Here is a 25,574-nt window from a genome sequence, read left to right on the forward strand (position 1 = left end):
GTCGCGTCTGAGACGAGTACGACTCGCATCTTCACCCGCACTAAAAAGCGGAGGCGTCGCCGCGTTGGGCACGTTCGGCGCCGGGCGAGCGCTGAGCTGTTTTGGCAAAACTTGAAAAAAATTATTGAACAGAAGAAATTATTCCTTGTCATAGAATTTGGACGATGAATTTCGTTGTCTTTGGCGTCTTGCTCCAAGTCGTCTGTAGAGTGTGACGACACTCTCGGCCACATATTTTTGACCCTCGAGCAAAAACGACAAATATTACCGCACCTTTGCGTGAAATTGTGACAAACTAAGTCTTGTTCATGACGTTATGTTGTTTCAAAAAGTTTCTATCAAGCTGCCATTCTTCTAGTTTTGTGCTTGAAGATGAATGTTCCCTTCTTTTACAATATTACACACAAAAAAAAAGGTCAGGCTGATGCTGTGACCACAAAAATGGGCCGTCACCAGTCCAGCGTTTTTACTTTATTGCATTCAATGGGAGCTTTGTGCTCACGCTCGTTGGGCATGAGAGCAAAAAAGCAGAAGGTTGGACATTAAAAAGTGAGGTGGGGAGTGGTTGCAAGTCGAACCTGTAGCCTGCATTTCCCTTTCATCAATTGCAATTACACAAATAACAATCCAAAATCAGGAATTGGTTAAAAAAAAAAAATTCAGGACAACGGCGTTTGGACGTTTTCAGCAACGTATGTCGAAAACGGAACAAGGTCGGAGCCAACGACGAGATCGCGGCCGCAGAGTGGCTGGGGACTGACTGGCAAAAAAGGGTCAAGTGCCCAGCTCTGATGACGAGTAAGCAAAGATGGCGATCCAAAAGTACGAAAATACGAAAGAGCGTCTTGCCAACACGAGCGGCAACAAAGACGGCAAACAAGATTGGCAATGAGACGATGGCGGACTCGTGGCGCCTTGCACTAGACAAAAGCGGCGCTGCCTGAGAAGCGGGGCAGTCAGCTGCCATCCATGCGCTCGCTCAAGGCGGAGGCTCGGCCCGCCGCATGTGACCCGCTGGCTCACACGAGCGGCCCACAAAAGGCGAGGAAGCTTTCGCGAGCATCGCGATGGTTTGCAGCCACGAGTACATGCCGAGTTCATTTTTCTCGATATGTCAGATGACCACACATGGGGTCCAAAATGGATTCTGTCTCGGAGCGGGCAAGTGGACACATTCCAAATGTGACAGCAAGAAATCGGGATTTTGCTCAGGATCCATCGGGAGACCGCCGTGGACGGGAGTGCGCGTTTGAGCGAGCGTCCTCGGGGGAGGCGGCAAAAAAGGGCGCAGCAAGGAGCCATGAATCTTTCAAGCAACGGGGGCCTCTTTGCATAACGGGAGCAAGCCGAGCGCTAATGAAGTCAAGAGGACGTCACCTTCTGACGGCTCTTTAGCCATCAAAAGCCACCTTTTCATTCCATTAAAAAAAAAAAAAAAACGATCAACGCAATTCATGGCCTAATTGCCGAGGCATCCCGCCGACCACTCACAATGGCTTTTTTTATACTCTGAGAAAACATTAACAGCAAGAAAGTTGTCATTTTAAGCGATACGGCCAATACCGATTTCCACACCGATCGCATGGATTAGCTGCACAATTTTTTCAATTTGAGAGCAAAGAGAGCGACAACCTGAGTTTCCCAAGAATAAAAATGTGCCGGTCGACAAAAACGACTCCACAATTAGAAGTATCGAGTTAGAATTTGCTGAAAGTCGTTTCATGCGAAAAAGATGACCAGAAAAAGTTCTAATTTTAACTTAAAACGATGATGAAAGCCATCAGCAATTATTTTTTTTTTCCATTTCCTTCAAGACGATCAAAATAAATCCAGCGGAACGTGCGGGTGAGGAGGATAAATCGAGCGATAGTTGTCGAGAGGATCGCATGACCGAGTAACCACTTTTAAAGGGACGGACGAAGAACCAAACCTCAAAGACATTTTCTCAAATGTCGAGTTGGCGTCTTGTTGTTTCATTTTGGCTCGAAACGACTACAGTTCAAGCACATTTCATTTCAAATCCACGAAAAAGATTCAAAAAGGCATTTGCGTTCATGTCCCAATATTTATGGTTGTTCGTTTTGACGCTTTTCTAGGGTGCACCGACTCGGTAGAAAGGGACTCGAAAAATGTGGTCTTAACGAATCCCGCGTTTGGTTTCTGCCCAAGAGAGCAAATCCCAAATCAGTCTTGTTCACGTTTATCGACAACAAGTCGGCCGCTTAATGAGAGCAAAGCGATGCCGCCATTTCACAACGGCGTTCAACAGACGGCAGGCTTGTTAATGCCAGCGTAATTCAAAGGAAACGAGCGCAGCGGGACGCGGCTCGCCGAAGCCAATAGCGTCGCAATGCCAAGTGTTCTCAAAGCGCGTTAGCCTTACACCATTGATTCATTTGCCCAGCGCCGGCGGGAAATTGACGACTTATCCGTGGATGGATCGCCCGCCGTTGCTCCTGAACAAGACGTCTAGCTGACTCAACTCGACAGACAAAAAAAAACAAAAGGTGCCCGCCCGTGTTCTTGTCATTTTTGCGCATTTGCTGTCATGCCAATTTCCACGTTAGTCCGCTGGCCTGAGAGCCACCTAGTGGACAAACGATGCAAGGCTTCTGCCTGACTCCAACACTATACGACATTGACTAAGTGGGATCGAATTATTTTACAAATCCCTCGCCAATTTGCAACTGACAACGCTGGCAAAACAGCGCCGCGATGGCTCCGACTGGCGGTGTTCACTGACCTCGACCCGCAGCTCCTCCCTCAATGGGAGAGCCTCACAAGATTGTGGGAAGACACACATCATTGTTTTGTTTTTTTTCCCAGGTGTCACAGGTCATGTTCTCGAACATGTTAGCAGTCCGCTTTTGATCCTTGCCGCTGACTGACAGCCGGCGAAGGACTTTCACTTGACTTGACTTTCTGCGATCACCCTTGGAGTGGAAAACCCTCGTCGCAACAATAACAGGCAGCGTTGGATGTTTTGCAACCTCAAGTATGGTGGCAGGCCCCGCTGCTTTTGTTTGTGCAGCCGAGGTGGACATGTGTGCGGAGAGGGAAGGGGGGGCATGGGGTGGGGGGCGCCAAGGCCAGCCGGAGCCTTTATCCTTCCTGTTCGCTTACCAGAGGCCTCTCAAACTTATCACTTCCAGATCTCACCAGAACAGCAAAGAAAGCGAGAGAGAGAGACCACTGACAGGAAGCGGATTTTTAACTCGCGTCCCTCCCCCCACATTTTCCTTGTCCCTCACATTTCACAGAGGAAAGCAATTATTCACGAGGCGGACACACGGCTGCCGTCGACAAACAGCCTGCGACGCTTCAGACGTCACCGATGTTGGCGAGGGGTGCTCGCAGAGCACAGGAAAAAAAAAAATAAAAATCAGGAATAACGGAAAAAGTCATGCGCAACCAAAAACTCGAAAGTTGAAAATGCAGAAGGGACGAACAGCGAGCGGATGCAAAACCTCCAATAAATCTTCATGGGAAGTTCAAATTGACTTTTGGAAATATTCCACAGTGGCAACTTCCCACGGAAAGGAAATGGAGATTGAGACTCATATAAGAGAAAAATATCATCTGGCTCATTTGCATATCATTCCATTAATAGTCATTAAAAAAAAAACTGTTGCCTCGAAATGGAACAGGTTTTTTTTTTTTTTTTTTACGCCACCTTGTTTTTTGTGCTGAAACATCCAATCTTGAAGTTCTCTTTTTAAAAAGCTACAGAGGTTTGAAAATTGGAGGCCAATCTTGAGATAAATGCGCTTGTTTTTTGTTTGTTTTTTTTTAATCGGCTCCTCGCATCCTAAGACCCAAAAATGTAGCAAACCTTCGTAGCAAGCACGCGTGTCGCGCAACTGACGTGTTGCAAGAGCGGGAATGACACGAGCGGCCCATCGCGCTCGTCACAAGAGAAACAAGGTGGTGGACGACGCAGCGCCTAAACGACTTTGCACCACATTTTGCTCAATAATCGCTTTGGTTTATCCCGCTCCGGCAGATGTTTGTCAGCACAAGTGAATTATTTCTCAGCAGCCATCAAGATTAACGCCGCTCTGGATGCCCCAATTCTTAATACAGGAAGCCATCGCTGCCATTGGAGGACGAAATCGTGGACGAAGCAATTCCAATAACACGCAACATTTTTTACATTTCTTTCAACATTTAACCCTCCACTTTCAAGTCATGTCAAATTGGGTTTTGCGGTTATGAGCTAGGCAAAACCCAATTTGATTAATCGTCAACATATTTATTCATTTCTTGAGGTGAACTCAACTGAAACGTTTCTAGAAACGTATCCCCAAATAAAAGCTAATTAATGAGCAGCCAAGTCAACATCGCGTTTGCTAGCTACTATAATCGCAAACATCCGCACAGTTTATTCAAAATCAACAAACAGTTATTCTACCAAGTTCATCTCAAGGCTAATCCGAGTAAAAACGTTGACAAAAACTGAACCCAGGAAAAAGGCAATGGTTGCGCTAGCTAGCTAGCTAGACAACAAATCACAAACCTCTTTGAAACGTATTTGAAATATCAGATCTTTGATGTTCGCGTTAGATTCTGAAGTTAGCTTCTAGCGTACAACAAGTGCCGTCGTGAGCTTCCAACGTTGCCCGTCATGTTCTGAACATTCACATTAACACTAACGTTAGCTTCGAAACTCTACACGAACATAGACGAGCTTCAACATTAAGCTGACAACCTTGCGCACAAGGTTACAATTCGGAGGCTAATTAGAAACATTAGCTTTCAACATTAACTTCAATGTTAGCTCCTGTCAAGCTAATCGCAATCAGCTGCTGATTATTATTGCTCAAAGCGTATTTAATGTGAAAAACAAAGCAAAACATTTGGGGCCAAAAGAACTTCTGACCAGCAACAAGACAATACAACAAAATGACTTTGTTTTGACAGCGAGCAGACACAGTAGCAAACACAGAATACACTCAAGACGCCTCGCCAGGATGCACAAAAAAAATAAAGAAAAAAAACAACTCACCTTTGTTGACGTTAATCCTCGGCTCTTCAGCTCGGAGGACGCCCCCCGCCCATCCACACAGCAGCAGGAGAAACACCCCAGCACCTCCGAGTCGTCTGCTCCTATGGACAAGAAAAACAAAAGAGTTCAAAGTTCAAGCAAAACTACCTCCTCCAAGGCCAAAAATGTCAGCAAAAAAGTGGAGCATCCATTTCTCAAATCTTACAGTTGCAGATTTAAAAGCAAGAAGGCAGCCTGAACGTCGCGAGAAAAGAAAGACGATGCAGGCAAAAGCTCAGGACATGACAAGAAAACAAAGTCGCAAACAAACAACAAAAAGGACGTTGATTACATATTCGGCGTTTGCATTGAAACTCGCCCCAACATTTGTGCGACGAAACCCGGCAGTTACAAATACATGTCGATTGCATTTTCCTTTCTACACCCATTTCAGAATCTCACCTCGGACGGCAAAGCCTACAAAAAATTCCATCCAAGCGGCTCACCGCGTCTCAAGGTTGGGCTTGACAGGACGAGGCTAAACGCGGCAAATATCAGGACGACAAAAAAAAAAAAAAAAACAGCACAACTCGCCCGTGTCGAACACTTTTTATTATTATGATTGTGGCACGTTTTTTTGGGGGTTGTTTGTTTTGTCCTCCCCCCATGTTGAAAAAGAAAGTTGAGTGGGGTCACTGGGCTCAATGAGTCTGGCTTGCTGCACAGGACGGACGGCTGCTTTTTAAAACCAGACTCCCCCCAGATATCTCGGTGCTATTCATCAACAGCGTTTGCCGGGCGAGCGGAGGGGGAGGAGGGAGAGAAAGAAAAAAAAATAAAAAATCAATGCACCCCGAGCAGCAAACAGTTTATAATAACACGGCATGGAAAAAGCTCAACGGCACGAGAATTGATTTGTTTAAGCAAAAGAAGACGGCGAGCGGCGCGGACGCGATGATTGGCAGTGGCAAACCGCAAGCAGTAATTGAACGGCTGGCTGCTGGCAAGCCGCATATGCCAAATACACGCGCTTGTTAGCGAATTAAGGGAGATGGTGGGAGTATTTCCATCAGAATAATTCACAAAAAAAACTCATTGTTATTTCTAATCGTTATTTCTTCAATAAATGACCTAGCCTGGTTGAGCGGGAAATACAAAAAAAAAAAAAGGCTGAATGCAACGATTGTGGTGGGACGTTCCCCCGAATGCATTGCGACTCAGACGTAGGTGGCGGGTGGTCCAGGCCACATATGGAAAACCAGTTGATCCATCCGGAAGCAAACTGCGTGCCATACGATGCCCCGTAGCGCCAAGTCATCAAAATTCCTTGAGAAGCCTCAATTTGGAACCTCCTGATGTGTGCAAAATAAATAAATAAATGAGAAAATCAAAAATGAAAAGACAAGCCAGGGGGTCAATTATGCAGAGACATAAAACATCTCCGCCTTCCACTTTCAAAGGTGCATCGATCATTGTTATTATGCTTCCGAGAGGCCCTCCTGCGTTTAATTGGCTCCTCGTGGAGTCGAAATTCCCGCCGGTTGACTTTGGCCACAAGCGGTTGATGTCGGGGCTGAATGAAGCAAAGTGGCCGTGAAAACGTCCGCTTTGGAGTTTGGAGCTGAATGCAATCTCATCAACTCTCCACAAATATTATTCAACTTGGAAACGGGAAAGAAAATCACGACTCCCACAGGAGGGACATCCTATGCGGGGTCCCCCAAGGGTCAATTCTTAGCCTCTATTTGAACTGATTCATTGTGGATTTTTTTTTCATTAATTATGAATCATATTTTTAGACATCCAGCTTCCAGTGCCACCGAACCCTTGCAGTGGCGTGCGATGACGCAATATTTCCGAAACACACACGCGCGCTGCAGGCCTCTGAGCGTGGCGTGATTAGATAAGACGGAGACACACGGCGGCGGCCATCAAGGCGAAGAGGAATCGCTGCGGTGCCGATTGCAGGTTGGCTCGCTCCGCGTCGATGACCTCGGAACGTTGCAGACACCTTTTGAAGCGCTGCCGCTGTCGTTCGACACCGTCTGACACACGCGTGCCAAACGAGCCTCCGAGCCAAAACGTGCAAACGGAAGCACCTAATTAATAGCTGAAACACAAACGATTATGTTCATCCATTAGTCATCGATGACTCAATTCAACGTTGCATCTTTTAATTGGACAACGTCGGCGTTCTCGGTTCAGATGAGCGACCGACACGACACTTTTCGACAGCCGCGTGCACCAAAAAACGGATCGTTTGGCACTTTGCGGCGCTCGCCGGCAACCTGCGAAAAGTTATACCGTCATAAAAAACCCCTGACACTTGTCTGCCCTCCTACTCTTTTTTTTTTCGCCCCCTCCCGGCGCTCTGAGAGGAACACAAATCACACATTAAAAAAAAAAACAACAACCTCAGATTACAAATGGGAGCGTTTAGTTTAGTTTCCCAAACTTTGCCAACTCAAAAGCAAAGTGAGTAGAAAAGTGGCGATATATTAAAAAAAAAAAAAGAAAGAACGAAAGAAGCTAAAGAAAGATGTCGTGAGGGAGGGGTAGGGGGTTATGTCCTTTGAGGAATCTGCGGCGGGAAAAGGCAGCACATGACTATTGGGAGTGAAAATGATTAAAGGCTGAGATGAACATAATCTGCTGGTGCCAGAGGAAGGGGAGGGGGGTCTTGATGGCTGGAGGGGGGCATTTCGAGGGCCAATATGTGAAGCATCACAAGGGAAGGTGGCGAAGGGGGGGGGGGCTACCTTTTGCTGCTACTCACGCATGACCGAAGCACATTTCGTGCATGGACTTTTTCAAATGGCCTTCAGCCTACATGCCAACGGCGCTTGCGATATTATTGTTTTTTTTTTTAAGGCAGTCCTGCAGCCTTCTTGTCTCAAGCTTGATGGAATCTCAAAAACTGCGATTGTGCAGACGACGACGCTTCCCGCCACATCAATAACGGCACGCGTCAATTGTGCTTCCGATGGCCACGGCTGTCAAAACGGGATGGACGCGAGACAACACGAGGGACGAGCTGCAAGAATGTGACGGGAGGGCGGTGGACTCCTGACTAAAAAAAAATAAATAAATAAAGTTCCACAGCAGTCGCAGTGCAGATGAGAAATTTTTGCATTTTGCGCTTGACGCAAGGTGTTCCACAAGGAGCCTTCTTCCTTCTTTTTTTTCACCAATTGATCTTATTCTCGTTGTGTGTTTTAAGTGTCGAACTCTTGAACAGTCTGAGAAGTGTTGAAAAACGCCGCCTCGACTCTTTCCATCTGAGCAGCATTTTGACACCTCAAGATTGTTTTTTTTTAGACAATCAGTCAAAAAAAGGTTGGCTTCAGTTTGGTCGTCCTGCTGTGTTCAAAATAATTTGCTTTATTGTTGCTAAGCCACAAAGGACCCATTTGTGTGGATTCATTTGCGGATATTAAAACGTATCTGATGGCTGGAAAAGCTTTGCAAAAGACTTTGGGGAAATGATGGAAGCGCAGTCGTTTGCTTTTGTGAAGCATTTTTGTCACGATGTGCGATGTCATGTTTTTGAATTTTATTGTATTATTAATTTCCCAAATTCCTCAGCAGAACCAACCATGAACATTTGATGGAAACTTTTCCCAACTCAACCGGAAATTTTCCAAGCCGTCGCGAACCCGTCGGCATCCAAATGACAACTCTTTTTGGGGAGGTTGGTGGAACGAATGAGGGGGAAGACAATAAAAATTCTAAACATTTTTAAAAACTGCTGAAATCTCACCTTTCCATGTGACACTAAAACACGGCAAGTGACCTTCAAAGGGTGAGCAGCAGAAGCCGCCGTCCGCTCTTATCAATCTTTCAGCCGCTTTCCATTGAGAAACTGCGTCAAGACAATTGTGACTTGGCGCAGCAAAAACAACAAAAAAGAACCAGAAAAAAAAAAAACACCCAGGAAATGGCCTCATTCTCGTCCGTAAAATTGATTTGTTTGTTTCACGGCAAGCAAAATAGTGGAAACGAGTCTGAGATTGACGCAACGGCAGAGATACTCAAGTGAAATCATCTTCAGGACATCCAAATCGACGAGAAAAAAGATGTCGCCACTTGAAAGTGGAAGGCAGCGATGCAATTTTTGCCATGACGGCGTACTGCCACGAAAGCAAAATTCGTAAAAGTGTGACTGAAAACGAGATCTGCGGACACGGCCGAGGACGAAAGAGTTCCTTTCGTTGGCGTCACGTGATCCAAGTTGAAGACGGACGCACGACTTGTTGGTCCACATGGCGAGCGCAAGGACGGCTCAAAATGTGAACAGGACGCAAACAAAACGTTGGCGTAGGGCTGGGCGATTAACCGAAAATTTACCGTTACCGAAATTTATTAGAATGACCGACATCATTTTGCCCATGTCGGTAAATTCGGTGTCTAAAAAAAAAAAAGAAAAAGGAAAGTCTTTTCTGTCTGCGGCAATGTTCATGCCTCTTTAAGTCTGCTCCAGCGCATGTAGTCACGTGACTCAGGCGCTGTAGAAGAATGTAAACAAGACGAGTTCGTAGCTGGCGATTCAAATTCAGAAGAGGCTGACACGGCTAAAGACGAAGTAACGTTAGTTGAAATTGGTCTTGTCGCGCTTGTCCCAAAAAGAAATTCGACATCTGTCGTTTGGAAATGTTTTGGGTTCCATAAAGACGATGTTTGCGCAAAAGAACATGAACTACAAAGTGCGTCGTAAGCACCTGAAACAGCGCGTCCAACCTTTTCTTTTTCACCACCCACAACACAACCATGCTGTTGACTTGGAGCTTGTGCTAAAAGTTCAAAGTGAGAAGCAAGGTTGGACAAGTGACAACAGCCCACTAACGGAGGCGAAACCATACGAGAGAACGTCTCAGTGGTGGACGCGATAGCCTAGCACATAGCTAAAGATAGAGCTCCTGAAGTTACAGTGGAGCGCACAGGATTTAAACGCCTCAGGAACGTAGCCGACAAGAGGTACGAAAATATTTGCCGCAAACAGCACTTCCCGATATGGACAACATCGGGACGGGAGCGGAGACATGTCGAGCATTTTGCATCCACATCCGACTTGTGGTCGAGTCGCAACATGCATCCCTGTTTGAGCCTGAAATGTGCAGTACATAGACGACAAGTGGCGACTGCGCACCGGAGTACTCGAGACGGCACATTTTACTGATGAAGCACACGCGTTTGTTTGGCACTGGCATTCCATTGATTTTTTTTTTTTCATTTTATTTAGCATTTTGTTTACAGGCGACTAGTGCCTTTGCACATGGCATTATTTATATTGTTTACAAGATACCTTTACACAAATCTAAGCATTTGCAAATGGCATTACACCATCTCGGCACAATCTATTTGCAGGAAAAGATTTTGTGAGAGGTACCCTTTTTTTCCTGTTCTTTGTGACATTGTTCAAGTCATGCAAAGCAAGCTATTTTGAATGTTTATTCAAATGATTTTTGTACTTCTATTTTTCATTGAAAGTAATGTGTACCAGTTGGTCAATAAAAAAAAGCAGTTAATATGCATTTTCTGCATTTATTTTGATTTTGGTCCTCAGGGGGAATTTATCGTGCATTTATCGTTATCGAGGTAAAATTGCCCAATTTATCGCGATATTGATTTTAGGTCATATCGCCCAGCCCTACGTTGGCGCACAAAACATTGGGGTTTTTTCAACAACATTCCTCAAATAGTTTTGTTGTCAATGTGAGCCGTCGGTGTGCTCATGTGTCAAGCCCTCCAACTATTCCACGAATAGCCTCGGGCTTCCCCGTCCTTTGAATGTGAACCAGCAGCAGGGGGAAGAAGGAGGAGGAGGAGGGAGGGGGGGGTCGTCATTTTGTCTGCCGAAAAAGATCTGCTTTGGAGAGCCGAGAAGATTTGGGGAGGCGGAAGTGGCGACCGGCATGCCGGCAGGTTGGACGACGTCTGCCGCTCGGCCAAGATCGGGCGCTTGAATACTGAGTGAAGCAAATGAGGCGTTGCGCGCTTTGACACGCTCAACATCCACCAGCAAAGTGAAGCAACCCAACAAAAGTGTTACTTTGTCTGAGGGTGAAAACAAAAAGTCACACGGACGTGATTTCAAGTGGCGACCGTTTCTTTTCATCGACTGCGATGACATGCGCTGCATTCGGCCTCACAAGATGCTGACATTTAAATTCAGAAAACAAAAAAAAATTAAAAAAGTGTTTTCCCGTCTGCGGTAATCCGTGCTGGTATCAAAATATTTGCTCTCTAAATATTTACCCACCCAAAGTCGCATCTCGAGCTCAACGGGCGCACCTTCGGGACTTGTTTTTTTCCGGAGTGTTTTTCTGACCATTTTGCGAGCGACTTTGCTCCTCTGAGGACGAGGCAGCTCAAACAAGTTGAGGTCAATTTGCCAACCCACAAACGGGGTGCTCGAAATCCCCAAGAGGGACGGCTGGGGAGTCGCGTGCACAAATTTGGTGCCGAGTCAATATTGATGCGTGAACAGACCACATGTACGCGCTGGGAAGATTCCGGGTGGACAACTCCGTTTTGGAGCTTGCCTCGCGTCTCTCGCGAGGCCCTCCGCTGCCATGCGTCTGTAAACATGCTTGTCACGTGTTTTGAACACACAGAAGCTTCGTCCAGCCGAATAGCCGTCGCGATGACGAGCTTTTTTTTTTTTTTTTTTTTTTTTTTTAAACATGGGCGACGCAGATCAGAGAAAAGAAAAAAAAAAAAAGAAAAGAAAAAAAAAAGAACGGCGTCTGGGTGCCCTGCCCCCATCACGAAAGAGTCGTAAACGAACACAAGTGGTCACTCTGCAACAAGATGTCCCCCCCCCCTTTTTATGCCCCCTCCGCCTCAGATTAGGTTTCACATTCCAAGCTCCCAAATGTCCACACACCGAGGAGGACTGAGACGCGTCCACTTTGGTTGACGTGAGCACATTTGCAGCGTCAATCAAGACTCGGGCCGTGCCAAGCTCACGCCGCCGTTGCAAACCAAGCCTTCGCATCACCGGACATGCTCGCTAGCAACAAGCGCAAGTTGGCCGTGCTCACGACAATTAATCACAAGCGTGTGCGTGTTGTGCTCGCCTCCAGCACGGCGCAGCTGTACGAGCAGGCAGCTCCATTGTCGGGACTAACAAGGGGGCGCAGAGGTCACTTGCATTTTCACAAGAGCTTTGCCGAAAGGGCGAGCGGCACGCTAGTCTGTTTGGTATGGATCGGCGCTAAAGCTCCCCCTCTATGGAGTCACATCATCAGCGCTCTATTATAGCGGGGGGATAGATTAGATTAAGTGAGATTATGTGCTGAAAGGGGCTCCTTAAAAAGAGCAAAAATAACACACTCGGGGTTTAGCGTGCGAGTCAACAGCGGGATTAAGGCGAAATCCAACGCTAACATGCGCAAGTGTCCTCTTTGAAGTCAAACGCAACAAACGCGAGGTCGTCCGCCGAGCGGGGTGGTGAGGTGCGACCACCTTCGGGACCGTTTGCGACGACATTTTCGGAGATTTGGATTTCAACGACAGGAGGAGGTCACACGGCCGCAGATGTAATGGCCAATCGAAAGGCTGTTTACGAGCACCACGCCAGACGCACCAGGACGGTGGCGCTTCGGTGATCACGTCTTACTTTTTGTATGATTCGCTTTTCAACTATTTCTTGACGCTTTATTTTGCGCGCTCAGCAATTTTCGTGCAATTATTGGCCGAGTCCGCCATTGATTAATTTCCCGTAATCTATTGCGCTTTATTCCATCGAAACGCTGTATATCGACTTCAATGCCTGTTCCACTGTTTGTTGAACATGACAAACAGCCAAACACACGACTAGAAAATGAAAACACACGCCAGTGACAACGAATCACGTGACTGGCCGTCCAGGGAGCCGACAATTTTCAGGAATGAGGCCGGAACGCTATCAAGAATTTACTATCCAAGTACATGAAATTGACGTCAATGTAGAAAAGGACGACTTGATTTGAATTTCACTTGAGAAGAAAACCTTCAAAGAGACGCGTCTTGTTTTTTTTTTTCTCTCCCCCCCCTTTCTCCAAACGGCCGTCGCCAAGACGAGCACAAACTGTGCGTACATTTCAAGTACAAATAAACAACTGCTATCAGCGACACAACCCAAAATATAAAGCGAGTGGTTGCACACGCTAACCTGATTAAACGATTGGGCGGTCTGGTCACATTCCCGGCACCTCGCACGCCGCGGATACTCATTCCATGAGCTGTGTTTTCAAAATAGAAAACTCATATCAACTGTCAATAGTCAAGACGACAGCCAAAAAAAATTTTTTTAAAAATCAGCTGAGGGAGGGGGCAAAGGGAAGGGGGGTGGGGTGCAAATCACTGCAAAAGCGCACACATGCACTCACACATGCACAACGTCAGGAGATAAATCAAAAGCAAAGAAAAACTCACTTTCGCCTCCGACTGGAAGGATTTATTCCGCTGCTCACATTTTAGCCGTGAAATCTTGATACGATAAAGTCACACACACTCACTTCAAGTCGATTTGCAACCACCTGTTTCATGAATGGCGCCAAAGAATAGGAGGTCATTTAACCAAACCATCCATCAATCATAAAAAAAAAAAAAAAAAGGGGTTTGGAATGTTCCGGCGCTAAAATGTAAGACAGCATCACATCTTTTGTTTGAATGTTTTAAAATGTTTGAGCGCCACTTTCAAGTGACAAATAGACAAATATCAACGACGACATCCATTAGAGTTGTGTCGATTCAAAACGATTCTTTTTTTGCTACCGGACGAGCAAACATTTGTGATGATCCAGCTGAAAAAAAATCGTCATCGTTTGGTCCAAAAAGGTTTCAAAAATCCGTGAGCATTAATTTGCATTGCATAATTTCCTGCCAGACCGACGGCATGAATGAAACGTGTGTGACGGACTCGCGATTGTGACACAAGACGACCAATTCCTGAAGCGAATGGCAAGCAGCTTGTACGAATCGAAGCGATTTCTCCGAAAATCAATAATCGTGTTCTGCCTGACATGCTTCATGCTCGACTTCTCCGCTTTTTGGTCCCAAAGCGGTAGTTTGGGATCAAGCAAACTGATTACCAAAAAACGGAAAAATGTAGAAACCTTTTTTTTTTTTTCCTGGTGAAAGAAGCGCACCTCCTGGTTCTTTTGGTCCATTTTTATTGTCAGAGGACACAATATTGCGTTGAAAGATGAGTCCAACATTTGGGGACGTGCCAATGCTCCACGCTAACACTTTCAAGCGGCGCAGACGGAAAGTTAAGGAGTTCACAAATAGTGGCGGGCCAGACGCACGTGCTGCGTTGCACATCGGCGGCTCAATGTGCCTTTTGTGCCACGCACGGCTGGCTGGCTGGCGTTTCCACATGCTTGACTTGAATGGAACAAGGTCAGGCCCGGTGGGCTCGGTGGGCCCGGCCCCCCGTCGGTTATTCAGGAGCCCCGCAAAAACCTGCTGTGGGGCCCCAAAACTGCTTATTTATGATGTTAATGTAGTCGCTGGAAGTTTGACTGTTGCCAGTCAAAGGGGGCCAGGTGCACTAATCAGAGTCCATGTTGGGGGGGGGGTTGGTGATCGTTTAGGGTGACATGACACAAATGTAAACAAGCGTAGAGGAAGAACACCCCCAGTAGTAGCAGCAGCAATTTTCTGGATGCTGCATCATCACGCAACAACAAAAACAAGGCAAACATGTCTCCAAATGAGTGTCATTGTCTGCGAGTCACTCACTTCGCCCGGCAGTGGATGCTTTTGTGCAGAAAAGGAAAAACACGAGTGATGATGCAACATTAGACACGATCAACTTCAAATGAAGCATCGAGACAACAGGGCAATGCACGACCAACTCTGCACTGCATGCATGCATGTGCTGCCAAAATGGGAAAGAAGCGTTCCATTTGGGTGGAAATCGCGCATTGCAGTGACCACTGTTGAGTCGATTCCAGTCATCCTGCAGCGTGCACGCACGCACGCAGCAGCTCAATAGCACAACAACGAGACAAAAGGTCGCCGCTTTCAAAAAACAAATGCCAAATAACATCACGCTCGAGTTGATTTGCACACCGCGGCGTGGAAATGAATCACGCCGGTTGCAAGCAAGCCAGCCCTGGTCGAGCTTTCACGCCGGAGCGCGGAGCACCGAGCGCGGCGAACCCGAACAAACGCTCCCCTCTTCGGGCAGCAAGCACCGCGGAGCTCGGCGGAAGCCAGCGGAAGCGAGAGCCGCCAGAACCGCGAGAACGGCGAGCGCGGACGCGTTTCCACCTCGGTGCCGGTCAGCCTCCTTTTGTTGGAGGTCGGAAACGATCCGAACGCAAGTCGGGAGGACAAAACAAGACAAAAAAAAAAAGAAAGCTGCGACGCGAGCGAGCCTCGCGGCCGCCTCGGCTGCGGCGAGCGGCGGCTAAGTTGGCGGCTACTCACCGGCAGGGAAGCGGACAAAGTCCTCGCCAATTGTCGCCTCTTGTTCGCTTTGGAAATTGAGTCCCCGCCAAAGGCTCAACGTGAGCGGCGAGCAAAGTGGAGAGACTCCGGCGGAGCGCCGTAAGTTCAAGTGTCAAATTACATCGGCTATTCTGCGACTGGAGCGCAAAAGAAAAAAAAAAAAAAACACGGCGGAGCGCAAAACCCGGCGCGGACATCGTCGTGCTCGTGCTCGATGGTGACGCGCGCGCGCCTGCGGAGGAAATCGAGGGTGGAGACGGACTGGACTGCTCGAGGTGAGCAGCAAGCCGATTTGGTTTTGCTTTTCTTTTTTTTTTTTGTTTCTTTCTTTGTTTATTGAGGAACAACGGTGCCTCGAGACACGAGTTTAACACGTTTGTAATTCAAAGCGCTCATATCTTAAATCACCATTTCACATTTAAATTCCCGAAAAAAACTGTTGTAATGTGTTTTTTTGTATCAAAAATGAATTTGTAAAAGCAATTACATGATTAGAATGTAAAGAATTGAACTATTTTTGCGTGCTTTTAAGCTGCAGTAAAAGTAGACGTTCCTCACAGAGGATAAAGAACACATGCCTGCGAGTCGAATTCTCTTCCTTGAGATTCACCAACAGATTTGAGCAATCAGGTTGTGTGCAAGAACTTGAGTGTCTAATTACTCCCGTGAAACATGGCAATGAAAGAATTACTGTATCAACAAAACCATTTCAATAAAGTTCTATTGTATCTTATAAAAAGCGGATTGAAAACATATTTGATATGGAGGACAGAAAATGTCCTTCAAATTTGAAATGATTATATCTATGTTGTTGCCACATTTCCATAAATTTATTTGATTTTATTTGATTATTATTTTTTTTTAATTTGGTGTTTTAGTAGGGCTTGACAAGGTGTCCTCGCTGCAACACTCAGCGCCTCCCTGGGCTGTGCTTCAAATGCCCCCCCCCCCCCCCCCCCACCTCCATGTTTTGCGGGTGGCCACTCGCTGATGGAAAGCTCTGAATAACAAAGACATGTTTGAGAGCAGCACACTGCTCAGGCATCAGCAGCAGAGGCAGCCATGACTGTGCCGAGCAGCATCACACCCACGAAAAAAAAAATAAAATAAAGTATTCGCACGCTTACACTTGGAAGGACAAACAACACTGGAACCCAAATAGCGAGCGACTACCACATGGGTTTATTTGGCCCACAAATCTCAAGTCGTAATTGTAAGTTATTTATATAACCCAAGAAGTTGGCTCAACTCAACAACCGCATTTGTTGAGATCCAAAAAACAAATTCATCACTTTACACACTTTAATATATGTTGGATGATACCAATATGACTGATATCGTCGATTCATCGAGTTGACGTTCAGCACACGATTGTCGACTACAAAAAGACTCCGTCGCACACGCACGCACATTGACCCCTTGTGACCCCCTTCGAGCCAATCAAAAGTTACAAACCAGCCTGTTTTGCTGTCATTGACTTTAAATTAGGGATGGAAGGAGAATTGTGGGGGGGGGGGGGGTGGTTGACTAGACGTGTGTGTTTGAGCCCCCCCCACCCCCCGCTTTGGCCCGTGTGTCTAGCCCAGCTGTCTGAAGTTAGGGGGGAGGGAAAGGCCCGGGACAATAGACGCCATTTGTCCTGCTAAAAGGTGACAGGAAGCATTGATTTCAGCCGGCGCGTGTGCGCCAAGCGTCCTCCGTCAACGTTTCGCGTCCCAAAGCCGACCCACACTCAGCAATTATTACAGAAAGGATCCTTATTTTTCACGCGATACAATCAATCCAAATAGAGACAAATTCACAAAAAAAAGTATGTTTTAAATGAATAAGAAAATCATGGAAAAATGTAAATGTGACCAGTTTCATTTGTTCATTCACCTGTTCCAGCCTCCTTTAAAAAAAAGCGACTAAATATTTTGGAAAGTGCTTCCAATGAGGAAAAAAAAAATACAATAAAAAAATAACAAGAAATAGGCCATTTAGAATTGAAAAAGTTCTTGCCACAGACGGTCGCAGCGCCTTAGTCCGCCTCAATAATATTTCTCGATCTTTGCAAAGGAAAAAGAATACACGTCTGGGAGTCGTGAAATTGTCAGTCGACATGCTCTTCAAATATCCGTCGCTTAGAGCTGCATCGATGCCTTTCGCCAGCGTGTCTATGGCCTTTCTCATTTGGTGTTAGCATTAAGCTAACTAGCATGTCAAAAAGGGCCATGATAACTTCATTGAGGACGTGCGTCTTTCTCGTACCGTAATCAGGTCGGAAATGCTTGTGTGTGATTTTTCTGCTGTATTAAATTGGATTTGAACTTTCCAAACATTTGATCCAACGCACGGCGTGCCGCATAATAAAAGGCCGCTGGCGAGGTTTCTGAACCTGGTGTTGAGCGTGAACAAATGTGTTTTTCTTTCTTTTCTGCTTTAGCTGACAGGAGGTTAACAAGCCATTTCCAGGCCCATTACGGCACCGAGTGGAAAGAAAGTCAATTACGCTCAACGCAGAAGTGTGTTTGTCAGTGTGTGATTTACTCTTGTTGGAAATGTGAACACGTGATTACCAGCGCACCGTTGTTACATTTAATAAGACCGGCAGCGAAGAAAAAAAAAAAAAAAGAACGAAAGAAGAGTTGCTCACAAGTATGCAAGCTGTGCTGTGACATTTTCGTAATCTTCCTGGCTCCTTAAAACGAGGAAATGTCAATTCTTTCAAACCTTTCTGCACTGTTTGGCTCAAATTTCAAATGGTTGAGCACGGGCGTGATTTTACAAGAAACAAATATTCTGAAGATTCACTGCTTGATATGAAGTTAACAATAAAGCAATTATATGAAAAAAATTATAGTTGCGATTACGGGATGAATTTTCGGTTCCAACAAACAAGTAAAATCATCAGTTGACAAGAAAAAGTCAAATTGCAGAAAAAAGTTCATGTATTTCTTGTGACAACGTTCAAAAGAATTCATCAACCCGAGTTATGGTGGCGGCGTGATTCTTTTCATATTTGCTCGTGTGGACGCTCGGTCAGTTGGACCGAGTCAAAAGCAAAGCGCAACTTGACGGGAAGTGCAAGTGAACATTTTTGCACCAAAAAGAGGAAGCGCAAGGTGGGAAGTTGCAGCCACAAATATTTCTTCAACTTTTTGCATTATGATCCATTGGCTCGCCCATGTTCGCCAAACATCAAATCAAGTTCATTTTCGTCTTACTAACTTCTAATAACCAAAGTTTTGCCCCACATTTTTATTGGGTGTAAAACGAAACACTCGTTGGGACGAGACGCCTCATGCGGCAAAGCAAAACCTTCTTTTCATCTTTTGGAACTTGAAAGGACAAGCTTGTGTCTGGAGTAGCGAGCGAGCTTCCCCTTTGGGACGACGAGAACCGTCTCACTCGGGACGTCAACGTCTGCGGGATCGGCAGTTGACGTTTCTCATCATCAAATTGGAAGTAACTCGAGCCAACCGAGTCCGCCAGCTAGCAATTAGCTCATCTTTTAGCCTAGCATGTTGATTTTGCGCTTTGGGACTTCAGCCCGTTGCCATAGCGACGGGCATATTTTTTTCACGCAGAGTGGACTTTTCACAGAGAGGCCCTTTGATCTGTTTCTGACGCGGTTGGATTTCATATCGCGCATCTATTATCTGACGCCACTCGTCCCCTTGAGCCGGATAGCGATTGGCTGACAACGGGCCGGGAATTAGCGAGGGCTCGCCAGCTCCAGAAGGCTGCGGCGGCGGCGGCCCCCGTCTTGACGCTAAATGCTTTTGCCGTGGCTCGCCGACTCACAACAAGTGCAAATAAAATTCTGCCACAACGTCTGTAAGTGGGTCTCAAGTGTCCTCCAGCATGCAAGCGTGTGTTGGACACTCATGCGTACGTTTGCATCCGCATTCACCCGCTCCAAGAGTTGATGTGCTGAGCTCGCTTGTTCACCAGCGGAGGATGGCGAGTAAAAATGACGTCGGGACGGCACCAACAAAAATATCAACAAAGGGACGCCAAGGCAACCGATTGACGGAGGCGACTGCGTTGGAGTCAGTCCACTGTGTGGAAAAAAAAAAAAAAGAAACAAGTAGTCGCACTTTCCTCAACTACTTGAATACAGTAAGTAAGTATTTGTACTCAGTTACTTGGCACCACTGCTCAAACATTGGCGAGGATGAAGTGACTGAAAATGGAAGGTGGCGGGGTTTCAGTTGGGGGGGTGCACGAGGAGACGCGCGTCCCACCTCCTGGACAGGAATCAGACAGCAAGCCATTGATTTTGCCGTGACTACAACCTGCCACCCCTCCGTCCCCATCCGTGCGACTCCGCCTCCTCCAGGCCAATGAGCCCCCCCCGCTCCTCCCGTCTCATTTGGGCCTTTGCGGAGCAGCTGCTGCCCACAAAACGCGGGGAGCGGAGCGAGCGGTATTCACATGTGAGCACGCGAGTCACCAGATGTCACCTTTTGCTGCCAGGCCGCTCCGCATGCCGGCCGGCCGGCAGAAAGACAGACAGACAATGCGCACACAACGCCAACACAGCCGAGTGGTACGGCCGGAGTCCACTTGGCATCTTCACATTGTCATCCAAATTCAGTCCACGAGTGAAGATCTTTGGAACAAACGTGAAAAGAATGAAAACGACGTCGTCCTGACGGAGAAAGCGGCAGCATTCTAACGGATCTTCCATTTTTGTCTTTTAAGACTACGCAAAGTGTCTACCTTTCCTGTTTTCACCCAACTCGCTTATTCTGGACGCCCCAAAAAAAAAATAATGCAGAAAACAAGCTTCTTACAGAGAGACATCTTTTATGCGCAACAGTGACGTTGAAGCAAATCATTTTGGCTTCATTGATGCCTCAAACACAGACGAACGATGAGCAGACGAACAAAAAGATTTTTCCAATTTTGAAGCCTCATTTGAAATACTTGGTCTATTTTTATTTTTTTTGGGAGGGGGGGTCGTTCAATCAAGTGGTGTGCGAAATTGACAACATATTCCTTTTGGCTTTGCATGGACTTCTAAGACACAAAGAGCAGCATGCATTAAAGCCAAAAGATTGCAATCTCCTCTTTTGGAACGTTTACAAACTAGCATTGATACCTCGGCGATATAATCCATTCAGCTTTGCATATTTGAACACAAGCGGTGGGGCAACACTTTTAGACTGACAATACATCCATAATCAGAAATATATTCTTTATCCTCCACGAAATAAAAAAAACAACAACTAATATTGCTGAAGTGGAAAGCAGAGTCACTTGCAGTGGATGTGAACATCTTCTTTGTGTCTATGTGACTGTATTATACTGCCCCCTGGTGGCACACACCAGATGGAGAGGAATGAATTCATCATGACGCACAAAACGCACTTGAACTTTTTTGCATTATATACAAATTAATTCTGTCATGTCTGTATGCTTCTTACTATCATCCTGATTGTCATGATTCTTTTTGTTTTCCAGAGCCAAGTGGCAAGCGTCCTTGTTTGCGTCCTTCTCCCAATCCAGGTCAGCGGCCTTGCGTCCATTTCATGTGCCGTTGCCTTGGCAGTGGCCAGCAGGCAGGTGCCGCCCTGTGAGCTCTGCAGCCATGAGAAGAAGTGACAGCGCTAGCTAGCATCGCTAGATGCGCTTTGCCGGGCAAAGACGAACAAGCGCCGGCAGGGAGGCTGCGATGACATTGATATTCAAGCTCTGGCGTGCAAGCTTCATTAGCATCCGCTTCACATGACGCGCAGTGGCATTATACGCTTGTAGGAAGACACGTCCTCCATGTTAATTGGGAGGAAAGGGGCGGGGGGCACGGTAATGATTCAAGTGGTGTGATTAGAAGAGGATGAATTTTTCAAATAGGCGGGGGCGTGTTGGAAGAGGGGAAAGGACGCCGTTGACACGCTAGTAGTTCACAGGAAGTGTCAGTGCACATTAGCGGGATCAAAACAAAAAGTGCCCTGAGCGAGCATTACAACAACATTTCCTGTCAGCGGTGACCACAATATCGCAATTCATCGCTTACTGGAATAATATTTGGCACGCATGTGTTTTACAAATTTACAGTTAAACTTTTATACTACTGTAATACCAAGTTGCGCAAAATGCGTCATTATTTCATTATCATTTACACAGAAGAGCAAAAAACAACTGAAAATGTAGTCATTTGCATACCAGGCCAGTAATTTTGTAGAAAGAAAAAAAATTTAAACATGCGCAGAAAGTCCCAAAGTTTTGTGGACCGCCAACGGGGGGCGTTCGCCAAATATTGTGCGGAGCGGGCTTGGTACGTGGTCGTACTCATTTTTCTATCTTGAGGGTTTAATATTAGCATAATAAGACGAAACAATTAGCATATCGACATGTGTCAGGAGTCCGATGTAACGGGGAGAGTTGGATAATTTTTCAAAGTAATTTATTCTCTAGGTCTCGAAAAATAAATACACCGGAAGACTGCAAGTTTTTTTTTCCCATCTGTGTGGCCTGCCGCGGCCCCCCACTGATATACAGCATCTCCACAATGGAAGTTGTAAAAAAAATAAAGAACGAGATAAAATAAAAAATGTAATTTGCAGTTTGACAATGATATCGCATGTCATTTAGCACAAAGAGTCTTCATTTTGATCTGGAAAAAAATCAAAACTCATTTTTTATCCATGAAAAAGGCCAACATTTGGCCATGCGAGCTTTTAAGCACATTAGTGAGTGACGACATGCAAATGAGGCCCCCGTTCACACGACAACATGGCGCTTGGCACCTCGCAAATATCAAGAAGACATCATCAGCAGTGCAAATAAAGCAAGCCAGCTCCTTCTTCCCACCCCCTACCTAAACTGATACTTGATCCCCGGGGAGCACCTTTGCAATCTGCGCCGGTTTCCTGAACACCGCCCCCCCTTCCTCCTCCTCCTAAATGTGCAAACGCTGACTTTGAAGTCTGTGAGGCTGATGATAAATATGCTAATAGGTGTGGTGGTGGGGGGGGGGGCGAAGAGGCTGGGGGTTGACGCCATGTAGCAAGATAGCACTGTGAGGGGAAAGCGCCACCCACAGTTAAAAAATAACACACGGAGGCTCAGAGGCCAGGCGCTCTTCTGACAACGAGCAGGTCGACTACAACAGAGCCTTCAGCGTTCAAGTCAAATTTCGGAGACATTTATTTGCACTTTACTGGGACTGAAGTCATCACAAGGCTTTCCACGGCGCAAAAACGAGGCACTCTAAAGGAGTCCTGCTAGCTCGAAGATGGCTGCAAAATCTTACCCGAACCGCCCCCCAATTAAACGCAGCTGTAGTCTTGCTTTTTCGCGAAAACAGCAAATGCTGTTCAGTGTTGGAGTCTCACTTTTAAAACTCTCATGCTAACACTTAGGCAGCCATGAGATTGCTTCTCTGTGTGGGTTGCAAGAAGTGAAAACGTGTCACCTCGCTTGCAGTCGACATTCGTGAAGACGTGAGAGCTGCTCCACCGGTGAACAAGCGCCACCTGTTGTCGCTAGTGCCACAGAGGCTCAAAAACACTGGCGGGTGTTACAAGAACGCAAACATTGGTGTTGAACGCGTTTAAGTGTGTGTGCGTTTAAAGGAAATCGCTTTGTTGCATTATGTCAGTCCTGTAATATTTGTTGCTTTCATTAAAATGTTCCTTCGTCCCAAAGAACCAAACGCATGTTCCAGAATCACAACAACCGACTTTTGTTGCCGGGACACCTTCTAATATCTGCTAAAAATGTAACGCCAACACGTAGCCGCCTAGCATGGTGAGGCTACGATGGACAAGGCTGGCTGTGTCCACAAATTGGGACCCGGGATAATGTTTAAAGGTGCTGCTTCAGCAGGACCGTGATGCCAACTCACTTTTTGCCACTTGCTCAAGAGGAAGAGCCAGACCCGCAGGATGGCGGCGGCGGCACTTTGTCCATCCCCGACCCACCAGGCCTGAAGAGGAAGGCCACGCTCCTCCATATCAATCAGCTGCACCCGTCTCACGTGACAGCCGAGCAGCCGGAGACGAGGCGCCGCCGCCAATCCTAATTGCTCGCTTTGAACGCCCCGTTGCAGAGGATTTCCATGCAAATGTGCCCGTGGAGAGAGGTGGCTCATTTATGCAAGGCCGAATGTGCGCGACAATCCAACAAGAAGAAGAAAAAAGAAGAAGCAGCAGCCTTGGCTGCTATTACAATTCATTTTGGATCAATTATTCATGTGGCTCTCCGGAGTGAGCGGCAGGACACGTGTGCGTGGCGAATGCGCCGAGACGTCCGTGTTTTGCCAGCCACGCGATAAGATAGATGGCTTTAATAAGAATGACAGCGATGCACAAATAATGACATATTGCCAGACCAGAACATTACTCGTCACGGTTTCAGCATGAGCTGCCACGTTTTTATACTTTTACGAAAGCACGTGTGTGCAAAAGCGTCGACGTATGTTCTGCCCGTGTTTTGTGACGGCGGCATCGTTCATCATTTGGCGACGCATTCAAAGAACAAAATACAGTCAATATGTTATATTTGAGAGAGAAAAATACAAATGCCTTTGCATTTATGAATTCAAACACCATATTTAAAAATGATAAAGCAAATGTATGGTTGCCACGTTGTTGATTTTTGACTCCTGCATTATTGAAAGAATTTTCTTTGTAAATATTTTTAGTTTGGAAAATGTATAAATCGGTACGAATTGGGGGAGACATTAGCAGGAAAAACAAGCAAGCCTTGTCTGCAGCATGCAGTTAGAGACGTTGTTCTCAAAAGGAGTTTTGTTAAAAAATAAAATTTTAGGTCAAACTTGCTTTTTAACACTTAATTTCATCAGAAAATTCAAAACTATCGACTGACTAAACGCTAACCTGAAGCATCCAGGGAGTGCGTCCACTGGTGGAACATCAGGACAGGAATTTCATTTTTGGCAGTCAATGGCAATTTGACCAGGACATTTTTGGTGCAGTTGAGAGAGGTTGACGGTCTCCATCTTCCATCCATGCTGACAACGAAAGGCTGAGGATGTGTTGACGTAGCTTCTACACTTCCCCTGTATATGGCTGGAAATTCCAAACAATTGAAAACAATAACATAGCTTCACTGGATAGTTTGGGGTTCCTCATCACTTAGTCAACAATTCAAGACAATTATGTCAAGATAAACAAAATGATAACTTACCAGATATGAATCGAGCACCGCAAATGTTGCAGCCACAAGCTCCTCCTGACTTTCTGAAATTTTCCCCTTCCTCTTAGAAACGAGAATGAGACGAAATTGAACCTCTTTCCACACCAATCCATACGCCAGCTAGGCATGTTGATATTGTTTGAAAACATTCAAAAAGTACAACTCCACACTTAAACAACAAAAACACAGATCTTCTCCCGCACGTGGGTGGTGTCGTCGATGTTGTGATTCAAAGATGCGCGCGCAGCTTGAGATGGAACAAAACCTGGGTCTGCTTTTTTATTTTCTTTTTGACTGGTCACCATGAGACCTAATCCCAATACCGATCCTACACGTGCGTTCTTCAATAAAGTACGCACCTTGTAGAAGTGCTCGTAGTCTACAAACTGTTCTCAAGCGTCGACAATTGCCGAATTAGGATAGTGCCTATTACGTCATCGACTTGCGCCACGGTGTAAGAAAAGTGTCATCAAACATGTAGATTTAGTAATTTCGCTGCTTATCGTATTCAAGATACAACAAGACACAACTTTGTGGATTACAAAGTGCTGGAACCGAATGAGGCGAATACGAAGCAATTGAAAAGACATTTTCTTCGGCACAGCCACACGAATTCCACCAGACGTCGCCATTTTCCCGCTATTTTGTTTATCTCCACAATGAATTGTAGAGTTTACGTCGATGCGGGGCGACAAAACCTTCGCAGAATTAGGACACCCACTAAAACAAGATTGAGGATTCGTAGACGAACGAAATGTTTACCTGCGCGTTGTACTTTACTTACCAGCTACACATTGACAAATCTGTGTTACGCTAGCTTCGCACCAAAAGCGTTGCTAGCATTTCCGGCTGCGCGACTGAAGTGTTGCTGAAGGTGTTCGCGCGCGCCCGCGGGCGGTTGCGTGCGGGGCGGCGCGGCGTGAGTGGCGCGAATGTTACGTTTCGAGCGAAGGGACGTCGGTGGGTGGTTTGAAAAGAGAAGAAAGAATGGAGGAGA

At 46.2% G+C, this 25,574-nt stretch overlaps 1 protein-coding gene across 4 annotated transcripts in view; it reads right to left on the reverse strand.

Moving 5' to 3' along the window:
• Positions 1-25,508, reverse strand: part of LOC148317857 (zinc finger MIZ domain-containing protein 1-like) — a 45,809-nt gene extending 20,301 nt beyond the window's left edge. For 3 of the 4 annotated variants that reach the window (XM_088284366.1, XM_088284363.1, XM_088284365.1), the window contains exons 1-4: positions 25,362-25,508; positions 24,569-24,640; positions 24,259-24,450; positions 5,006-5,106 (exon numbers count right to left, since the gene is read on the reverse strand). The gene's annotated coding sequence lies outside the window, so the exon portion shown is untranslated. Of the gene's footprint in view, positions 1-5,005; positions 5,107-15,406; positions 15,595-24,258; positions 24,451-24,568; positions 24,641-25,361 lie in introns of those variants that run through there. The other variant, XM_088284364.1, reaches the window with a different exon arrangement.
• Positions 25,509-25,574: the final 66 nt, after the last annotated feature.

This window comes from Idiotropiscis lumnitzeri, chromosome 20 (assembly GCF_059441095.1).
Source record: "Idiotropiscis lumnitzeri isolate Australia: NSW breed Sydney's pygmy pipehorse chromosome 20, RoL_Ilum_1.0, whole genome shotgun sequence".
NCBI classification, from domain to species: Eukaryota; Metazoa; Chordata; class Actinopteri; order Syngnathiformes; family Syngnathidae; genus Idiotropiscis; species Idiotropiscis lumnitzeri.